General features: G+C 45.2%; 1 long non-coding RNA gene across 1 annotated transcript in view; it reads left to right on the plus strand.

Moving 5' to 3' along the window:
- The window catches only part of LOC112949293, a 43,849-nt gene extending 33,476 nt beyond the window's left edge, over positions 1–10,373 (plus strand). Inside the window, exon 3 of the long non-coding RNA XR_003249798.1 lies at positions 10,325–10,373. This is a non-coding gene — a long non-coding RNA (uncharacterized LOC112949293). The remainder of the gene's footprint in view (positions 1–10,324) is intronic.
- The last annotated feature ends 203 nt before the right edge of the window (positions 10,374–10,576 follow it).

A 10,576-nucleotide genomic window follows, 5' to 3' on the forward strand; every position in this document is an offset into this window, starting at 1 on the left:
TATGGATCTTTCCTGTGCATAGTTCTCAATTCATTAACATTGAGGTCTTTTAGGTGTGGATCAGTAGAAAGTAATTTTAAAGGGTAAGCTTTGCTGCCAAAAGGCCCTTAGAACATCTAAAGGAAAAGGACTTTTCCTTGCTTACATATTCAGGTTTCCTTTTTCTTTTTTTAGTAATGACTTTGTGGGGGACTGTTGGCGAGTCAGAGCATCCTTTTTGGAGGTAGTGTGTCTTCTGACATATCCGAAACAGTCTAATAGCCACATGTTATCGTCCCTTTTCTTTATGATATAAATAGGATTTGAATAAAACAGAGAAATTCCTATGAATATTTAGAGATGCTTTTGAAACTGGAAACAAGTCTGACCTAAAATACATGTATCTTTGAAACTGTTTGCTGAGAGCAGTGAAGATCCCTCTAATTGAAGGTAGCGACTCTGAGGCTTTGAGTCAATTTGCTCAGCGCAAGGAGCGTAGGATGCCGGAGATGGGATGGGGAAAGCCTCCATGCCCACACGTGCTGTGTCCGCGCACGGGTTTGGCGTGCTCAGGGCTCTGCCTTTTTCCCTGTGGTGCTTTGACCTCGCAGCAAGGGCCTGGCCCAAGCTGATCATTTTTTCCCCTTTTTGCTTCAGCTCCATATCGAGCGGTYGGAGCGGGCAGGCAGCGTTTAGCCCATGGGCACGGTGTGGATGGTAATGCTGGTCCTCGGAGCAGCCTCTAGGTCGATCCTTTCTCGTGGGCTCCAGCCCAGGCCTCCCGTCCTGCTCAGCCTCTCCCCGCGGGGCTCTGCAAAGCTGCGGCTTGCAAGCAAGCACCGCAAATCCTCCGTCACGCGTGGCAGCTCCTCGTTGACAAGGTAAATAACCTGCTGTAGGTGGGCAATTCTGCAATGGCTCGAGGCTAAATYCTCGTAAGAAACATCCAATTTTTTGGAGATTACTTCCTGGTACTGAAATAGCATCTGTTCTCTGCTGCTAATTTCTGTCCAATAGACTCAGCCTCACTGAAGCGCTACATCCTGGCTAACAGCATCTTAAGGATCCCATAGTGAAAGACATTGACTGACAGCTGCTGATAGAGGATTTCTGGAAGTTCAGATATCTTCTGTGATGAAGAGGAGGGAAGCTGCTGTGCAAGATGAGGGCTGGGGAAAGACAGTTGCGTGCAAATCTTAATTTATTTTCCTTTTTCTTTTACTCTTTACAACCAAGTTTCTTTATTTCAAAACTGTGTTCTCCCAGCTCTTTTTCAAGTTAAGTGTGCTACTTGAGTTTAAAAGCCCTTCTGCTATATTGAATGATTTCGTTTTGAAGCAGTAGTGCAGGTAAATTCAGTAAAAGTGCTGGTAGGCTTGCTTGTTCAGTGTAAAGGACCAAGTGACAACCTTAGTTTAATTGAAGAACTTGCATTTTTCCCCTTTTTGCTACTTTTATCACCCTGCTTCAGGTCTGCTGAATCCCTCTCCATCTTCAGAAGTCGACTTCAGAAAAGCTGAAGAGAAAGAATGAATTTCTGAGATGTAGTATATGTGCTGCAATGTAGCAGTGCTCTGAAGAGCTGATATATCTTGAGTATTTACTAGGAAAAGATGCACCTTGCTTGTGYGTAAGTATCACAATGATTACATTGTGCACATTTTCTAGGGGAATCATAGTTTGAGGATTTTATTTAACTGATGTAAAACTATAATAATGCAGAGGGAATAGGAGAGGGTTTGTGAAATCAGTATTTTGAGAGGCATGTGCTGTGCTGAACTGGGGACTGGAAATAGGAAGTCAGAGAGGCCCAGCACTGCCAACCTGCTGTGAGCCCCTTTCCCCTTTCAGATGCAGGTCAGCTCAGTCACTAAGTCAACTTTATCTTCTCCACTCTAAGACAACCTTTATATTGTAGCTGCGTTTAGATTTGGGAGGAATCCCATTGTACTTTCCTTAGGTACTTTGTCCTTGAGTACTTCCATGTGCCAGTTTGCTGGATACCCCTTGATAGGTACCTTTGTGAGTGCTCATGTGTAAATTCATGATCTGTGCCCAGCTGAGTTTTCTTCGATCAGGKATTGATTTAAATGCTAGATGAGTATTCTATTCAAAGCCGTCAAAATGGAGCGTAGGAGGAGGTTATTGATGAACAACGTACCGTTGCAATAAAAAAAGCAGGGTAAAGCAGGGTTCTTGTAGCTGTGAAACAGAAAATTAGGGGCATAGCTCACTTGAGCCCAAATTAGAAGTGCTGGAAAGGTGTGGGGTGTGTGTGTGTTTTTCTGATTTASAGATGCAAAATCTGTTTTGGGTAGTGAATCAGGCTGCTTTGCATTTAATTGTGGGAGATATCAGTGGCAAATTTGCCAGGACTGGAAAAGCAGCTGGTATTTCAGAAATTCCATGTATGAAGATCGAAGTAATCCTGTTATTAAATCATTTTATTAAAAAGCAATGAGAATATTATAAATACTGGATTTCCTGTCAGCCTTTTCCCCCTTATTTCTTCTTAAAGATGTGCATGTTTATCTCATGATTTGTGTTTCAAAACGACAGCTAAAGACTGAGACTTATTCTGAAAGGTAAATGAGCACAGATATGTGCAACCTGCCTTCCTCACTGCCCAGGCTCCTCGGAGATACCTACGTGTGTCCCACGTGCTGCTGAACCGTCCCCTGGTCTCATGTGCTCTTGTGAGCCAGGCTGGGGTGGGAAAGCTTGGAAGGGGAAGAGCCCTTCCGGTGGCTCTGCCTCGGTCTGTGTTGAAAAGAGCCCTGTCAGAGTCATCAGAGGAGCATCTGGAAAATCTTTTAGGCCACATACAGGTGAGAAGAATTCCCAGTGCGCTATGAAAAGAGACTGAGGAATATATTGCCAAGGGCTGGGCTGCCGCAGCTGGCTTCTTGCCATTGTTATTCTGCGGTTAAAACCAACCTGGAATCTTAAAGTTTGTTCATTTAAGAACMTGCTTTTAGGACCTAAGGAACAGGAGGATGTTGCTCTGTGTGTGTGTATATGAACAATCACAGAATTTTGCAAGATATTTGTGAAAATAGCCATATGCTGTGACCCTCAACACCGTTGAGCTAATGATATCTCACAACTAAAATTATACCTTAAAACTGTGTATGTTGAGATGTGGTAGATGGATAGATCTTCAAAACTAGATCTCTTTGCCTATTACTGCAATATCAATGCAATCTAGACGGACTCCTGCTATCTTGGTGTGTTCTGCTGTGAATGAAGYAATATGAAAGAGTCAAAAGAACTGAGTGCGTGTAAGGCATGTGAACTGCCTTCTTCTATAAACAGAATAGGGTGCAGTTTTAGAGAAGAATTTTGAATTTACTGAAAAATATTATTTAAATTGCTGAATCTTTTTTTTAATGGCCCTCACATATATGAAAGCAGYAGCAGATTCTGTACAGCACACATTGAATCCTCTCATCCAAAGGGTTTTCTTTTGGCTAGCTGGAAAACTGGGTTTGACGATCCGGGGTTTGATTTGGAGAACACATTTTTCTTTCTGCTTTCAGGAAGTCTGGCTCCTTGGACAGGTGCAATGTGAACCATTACTCTTTGTATTAGTTGCACAAAAGATTTTGGAGAGAATTTGGAGTTTCTGCAAGCACAGTTCTTCTATGCTCTAAGAGCAAGGCTCCTGTAAATATCCAGTATTTCTGCTTTTGTTCATAATAGGGCAGCAGTTAAGAATTCAGTGGCCTGTTATGAGTGCAGCACCTGGCTTTTAGGTTGTCAGCACTAAGGGTTCCTGTTAACTGTTTTCTTTTTTCAATTATTTTTTAGCCCACTTTTCAAACTCAGGAGAACAGTTTGAGTTTATGCATTGTGTGCTCCTAATTCAATTTTTTGTCCATTTGATAGTTTGTATTGAAAGTATGTGGGGATTCTGCTTACTATGTTCCAACTTCAGAATGGCTTAAGATTTTTCTTCCTGTGATCAGACTGGAGTTTGGAAAGAGAAACTTGCTTGCAGTTGGGTCAYGGTCATTATTTAAGAGCACTTGGATTATCATTAAAACTGCCCTTGCAAATCACCAGTATAAAATTTTCAACAAGTCACATAATGTGAAGTAATGTCACARTTCCTCTCCCTTCACTGTGGCAAAACTGCAAATAAACCCCCTGCTCGCTGAAAGACACTGGTGTGAATGTGCCCTGGCACCCGTTAGTCTCTTAATGAGATGAGGTGGCAAAATTTCTGCTCGACTCTGCAAGATTTTGTGCGCTCGGAGGGAGCCCTTGGGGACTGCTCGCATGGGCCGTGCGCGGCGGTAGCTGTAGCTGTGTCGGGCACCTCTCGGAGCCTCCGCAAGCAGGAGGTATTACCCGAGTGTTGCATTCGTGTGGGGCTCTCCTGTGGTTTAACGTCAAGGAAAATTGAAATTTCCGTTTCTAGTTGTCTTTCAAGTTTATTTTAATTGGTGCTCTAGGYTCTAGAGGTTGACCTTGTGTTTCCTTGTAGCTGAAAGCTTTTAAAATGTTCCTAGGATTTAAAAGATTTAAACCTGAAAAATTTCAAGTAGTACAAAAACAACACTGTGAAAATACGTGGCTACAGCTTTGGGGGATTCTTACTTTTATCGATGGAAGATAAACTGGAGAAATGGGGGGCATAGTTTCTTGTTTTTTCTTATAGAAAGTTTATGGAGGTAAGGCGTAATTATAGGTAAATGCTGCAGCTCCATAAAGAGCCCTCGAGGGAGATGCTGTGCAGTATTTGGCTTATGTTACYGGGAGGAGCAGAAAATCTCCTCTTGTGCCTCCAGGCAAGTTGTGATCAGAGCTGTGTGCCCGGCATCGGGGCTGTGCTGGGGTGCACAAACCCTCAGCASCTTCGGGAGCGACGCTCGGAGCTGCTTGGGGAACGCTGGCCGCTATTCACGTTGCATCACACCTCTCCTTTCCTGTGCCCAGGCGCGAGGGTGTGTTTGGTGGGTTTTGTTCAGCAGCTCCCCAGGCTGGGTTAATTTCTGGTGGGGTTCACCCTCGGAGCAGCAGGAATGTGGGTGGGAACGGGATCCCCGTGCTCCTCCTGTGGCCAGAAGCACTTTGGGGACTGCCTGGGGAGCTGCACGGCCACCAGCAGCAGCTTTGGCCTCTCTCCTGGTAAGCTGGTTGGTAGGGGCATAAAAAGCACCCATAGGTGAATATCTTAATGCTGAGGGTAAACCTGAAGCTGGGTGCCATGTCCTGTCAAGTGTTTTAACCACTAAGGGTATCCCCATTTCTTGCTGTGCCTAAAGCAAAGGTGATGCTCCCTCTGCTTCTTGCTGTGAAGATAGCACCCAAGGGTAGGTGGAGGGAAGAACTTTCTCTTTGTGTAACAAAAAAGCAGTGGCAGAAACAGCCTCTGCTGCTGTCACTCCATCCTCCACGCATGGCAGGGAACGGCACCTTCTCTTGTGTGCCACCTTGGACAGGCAGACACGCAGGGGAATCCTCGCCCTCCAAAGTCTGTGCAAGTTGGCTCTTAACCTCCATGAAGCCAGATTTTCTAAAGTTAGGTATTACAGGAAAAAGCACACTTCCCTGTGTGGGCTTTTTGCTTTGTTTTGTTTTCCTTCATTTGAATGTGAGTGTGATTTTCCTCCTGCAGTTTTTGGAGTCTATTAAAAATAAAATAGTCGTGTAGTCTTTCTTTATCCTAGATAACTGTGAGCCTGGCATTTCGTGTTCTTGCTTGCCCTCAAAAGGGCAGGAGCAGAGTGGGATGCGGGGAGGCCAAACACCAGTGTTTCGTTGGTGGTGTCAGTGGCCCTGTCCCTGCTCCGTTATTTAACTGAAGGGACAGCATCCGCAGCTTGGAAATTGCTCAGGACTGTCATGATGCACTCAGTATATCCACAGGATAAGTACAGGATGCAGCTTTCCCTGAGCTGCTTTCGGAAGCACCTCCCTCCTTTTGAAGCTGTCTTGGRGGATAAGAGTGGAGGGTCCCCCTCTTTCCGACGGGGAGGCTCCTGTGGGGCGCAGGGCCGTGTCTGTGGGGCGCGCAAGGGGAGCGCAGGCCCCACGGCGCCCGGCTCGCCCGACTGCCAGGAAGATCCCGGTGTCTGCTGATCCCGGCGTCTCCCTTTCCCAATCCTACCCGTTCCCCGCTCTCGGAGCGGGAGCGARGCGGGTGGTGCCACCTCCAGCTGGGAGCCCAGGCTGGCCCGGGGCAAGCGAGAACTGCCTTGGTTGTGACGCCTGGTTTGAGGTTCCTGGGTCCTGATGATAGCCAAGTTTCTGAATTTATTTTGAATTTCTCTTTTGTTGTCCTTTTAACCTTTTGATTTCTTTTGCTGCTACATATATAATGCATGAAGCTACAGAAATTGCTTTTAAAGAAATGCTTGTCTCCAAGAATCTTTTTTATCATGYTTTTTTTTTAATCTTTGGCTTTGATTTTTATGGTGGTGTAGAGTCCTAGATTGAAACCAGCTAATGGATTTCGGAGAGAAAAGACATAGTTACTATGGCTACACAGCCCCCTGAAAGCTTGAAAGGACAAAGGATAAATGAATCAGCGCTGGCTGCTTAGCCAGGGCCAGAATAGGTGCTGGTAATTTAAAGGTTTTGAAGCCTTTCAGACGCTGTCAGGATAAGTAAGGTGTTAGTACCCTAAAAACCTTGTGTTTTATTTTTATTCAAATCACTACTTTTGGAATAGCAAACTTGAGAAATGTTTGTAAGAAACTGGCTGAAGAGTGAGTGGATGCTGTTACCAGCTCTGTGTGTTTGTGGCATGTGACAAAACTGGCTGTTTGTGCTCATCGCGGATGTGTTTGTTGGGATGCACTGAAACCAGGAATCCAGTCCTCCTATGGAAAACCAAGCTGTGGTTTGGCATGGAAAACCTGCAGCAATGCACTTCTCAGCTTCCAATGTAGTGTTGACTGAAATGTGGCATTTAGCTTTGTTTCCTTTGTAAAATCTAAGAAATAAATTGCCTGTGAGAAAGGATAATAAAATCTGTAGCTAGGTCCATACAATTAAAGCACTAAATGGCCTGTTTTTAACGTCATGTAAGTGACTGACTGCCAAAGTGCTGCTRCCTGCCTGGAGGAAATAAATATGAAGGGAAAGATATGAAGGGAAAGAATATGGAGGTCTGTATCCAGCTGCTTGGGTTTTACTGTGCTGCTGGGCTTCCATAAGCACACATGTTTTTAAAGTAGCTGTAAGTTATAAGCTCCGGGGCAGTGGTGTAAAAACGGCCCAGAAGATGTAGCTGGTTGGTGTTTAGGTGTCCACATAACCTGCTCCTGGCAGCTCCAAGTGTTCCTGAGCTGGGAACCCAAAACAGGAATAYGAGGCCCCGGGATGGTGGCCCTGCTTGGTCCCGGGATAGGGGAGAGGATTCTTCCCCAAGGGGCACCACGTGTCCACAGCACTTTTCTGTTGTAAGTGAAAGCCCCAGAATTGGGGTGTCTGAAATTATTATTATTATTATTTTAGCATTTACTCTGAGAGAGCTTTTTGGAAGAAGCTAGCCTAAGAAATGACCGTTGTACCTGCCTAGTACTTGTTAAAATTGGAGCTATGGGTTCTCAACAAGGATTCTTGGGTGAAGCTCTGAGTCCCTGTCTGGTTTTGGTAGTTTGGACTAAGAGAAACGTAGATAGATCAAAAGGTTTGGGTGCTTCCTGGTACTGCTAGCGCCTGTCCTGCATGCAGGTGGATCGAGGAAGATTTATTCACTTGTGATTACTCATTTATGTTGATGGTTCTCGACAGGGTGGTGGCAGAACTGGCTGGGCTGCAGGTGCAGTGCGGGCGGGAGGTTACAGGTGGTTGGGGGCAGTTAGGTTACAGGCGGTTGTGGGCAGTGAGGTTACGGGTGGTTACGGGCGGTTACGGGCGGTTGGGGGCAGTGAGGTTATGGGCGGTTACGGGCGGTTGGGGGCAGTGAGGTTACAGGTGGTTGTGGGCGGTTGGGGGCAGTGAGGTTATGGGCGGTTACGGGCGGTTGGGGGCAGTGAGGTTATGGGCAGTTACGGGCGGTTGTGGTTGTGCTGGAGCAGGCAGTCGCTGGGGGCTTTTGGTTCCCAGGCTTCTGCTGCCCAGGCCAGCGTGGCCACGTTGTCCAGGGCTTCCTATCGGGCACCGTTTGTTTAGCCACAGTTAACACCGTTGTTCTGAGCTGTTTAATCAAGTAAAGACTGCCAACAGGCTCATAGTCTTTTTACAGCCTGCATCTCCTATTCCTGCCTTGAGTGATCTAAATGTAAATCTCTCCAAAAACAAGGCTATTTTAACCTCGGACCGCGAGGTGAAAACAGGRCCCGAGTCCAAGGAAGGGCCCTCTGATTTGCCTTTCTTTAACGGGTATGCCTATAGATTGAGTAGGGTTTTTTTTTTTTTCTTTTTAAAAACAATTTCTACAGCAAATTTTTTTATCTTCCTTTAAAAGCAGTGGAGTATTTCCATGGTATTTGATGTCGTGCCATCAAATTAGCAACTGTGTCTTCTAAAGTTTTGAGTTTAACAAGTCCAAAAACCTGTCAGGGTTTCTCTGTTTCATCTTCCATCACATGCAGAAAGTGCCATCCTCATACTGTAATATTTACCTGTTGGCTGCCGTTTGAAGCTATGTCTAAGCACCCTATAATGTATAAACTACTGATTTCAGATTTTATGATTTTATTAGCTTTAGTGTTTGGTTGACCATTAACCAAGGACTCCTGTAAACTACCTTTTTACCTTGATTAGCAAAAAGATGTGCCCACGTTCTCCCTGCTGAAGGATTGAAATGCCCTCRTACGGCTGCTTTGCTCTAGAGGTGTCTAGTTTCTTAGCAACACAACATGCATCCCTGCTGCTGTATACATGCCACGTATGTATGCAAGGGAGGGTATGCACAGAAATACACTTCTAATATATATTCTTTGTTCTCTGTGACAACAGAGAAGGGCTTCTGCTTTCTTTTTTTTTCCCTAGGGAAATAGCTCTATAGAGCCTTTGAATTATGTTTGTAGTCGTGGTTTCAACAAGTTGAACTCAAATGTGAACTTGTAAAGAAAATAAAAATCTGTAAAAGTATAAACTTAATCTGTTCACTCAAAGATAAATGCTTTCAACTGCAAAAGGAATCTGTTTTTCCCCTAAAAGTTATATTGAATCTAAAGAATTTCATTAACTTGTATTCTACAACATGTCTGTGCTTCTGGTCTGAATGAGTTATGAAACTTATTCCATGGGCTAATTTCTGCCCATACAGTGGAGCAATTCCTTGGATCATGTGCTCAGAAACCCACGAATGCCCAGACAACTGTGTCTCTGTTTTTCATTTAGTGTAACTGAGTTCTCTACGCTGACTTGTATTTCTAGCATGCACGTTGAACTAAAGATTTTTTTGAGAGTGCTCAGAGCAATGATTTCTTGTTTTAAAGAGTATCTTTTTATTACAGAGGAAAATTGTATTTGTTCTTGTTAATCCATTAAATATCATATTGAATAACTCCCCAAACTTGTTCTGTTTGTTTATTGGTCTGTAGCTYCCTTGATCCTCCTCCTTGAAGATGGGAATGTTTGCTGTGGGTCCCAGCAAACCCTGGCACTTGCTGTGGCCTTTTGGAGGTGACCGAGAGTGTCTCTGTGGCCGCCTTGGCCACCTCCCTCGGCGCTGGCGCGTCCTCCTGGCAGGCTGCGCCCAAGGGGCCGTGGCCGTTCCACCGGTTTAACGTTCCCTGACCTGATCCTCCTCCGTGAGRGTTAAATCTGCCCTCATCCAGGCTTTCTTTCAGGTCTTGGGGCTGGGACTGCTGGAGACTGATCTTGCTCGTGTGCATAGAGGAGAAGGAAGCACCGAGTGTACCTCGGGCCATGTCTCCTGTCCCCAGGGCTCCTGCTACGTTCAGCACCACAGCCATTAGTCTTCCTTGTGCTGCTTGTTTGCTTGCAGAAACCCTCCTTGGTGCTTCTCGCATCCCTTTCCAGCCTGAAGGGCAGACAGGTTTTGGCTCTCCTGAACCACACCTGCATGCTCGAGCAGTGTTTCTGGATCTTCCCTGGTCAGTTGTCCCCACTTTAATCTTCTGCACGTGAGGTTTGTCAGGAGTGCCCTGCCCATCCATGTGGGCCTCCTGCCGCCTTTGCTTGGCCTCCTGCTCTTTGGGTTGGACTCCTCTGTGCTTTCGAGTTCAGATGTTCATTGCAGAAGCCACAGAAAGATGAATGGGAACCAGAGCTTGGCATAAGAACTGATAAACCTCGTTGGAGCTGATCCTGAACCTCTGGGAGTGCTGCCTTAGATTGCCACCACACTTCGTGAATATCAAGTGCATTTCAGCAGTATRTAACTGTGATAATCTGTGTCATTGTTTGTTTCTTCTAGGAAATGAACCCAAGAAGTAATGTGAGAAGCCATGTGCAACACTGTCACAGCTGGAATTTGCTAAAAGATTGCTTTACCTGTAAGTTTTGCTTTACTCTTGTTAAGTAGGGGAATATATTACTGAGGGGGGAAAAAAAGTTATATTTTTAACTTGCAGCTTGATGACAAAGAAAGCCCTGCAAAACACCTTATGTTTAACATCTGCTATAAYTAGTTTGCTGTGCCCTAATGAAGGGTAAACCAGCATTTTGT

This window comes from Nothoprocta perdicaria, unplaced genomic scaffold (genome assembly GCF_003342845.1).
Source record: "Nothoprocta perdicaria isolate Ctin4 unplaced genomic scaffold, notPer1 scaffold_29, whole genome shotgun sequence".
Classification (NCBI taxonomy): Eukaryota; Metazoa; Chordata; class Aves; order Tinamiformes; family Tinamidae; genus Nothoprocta; species Nothoprocta perdicaria.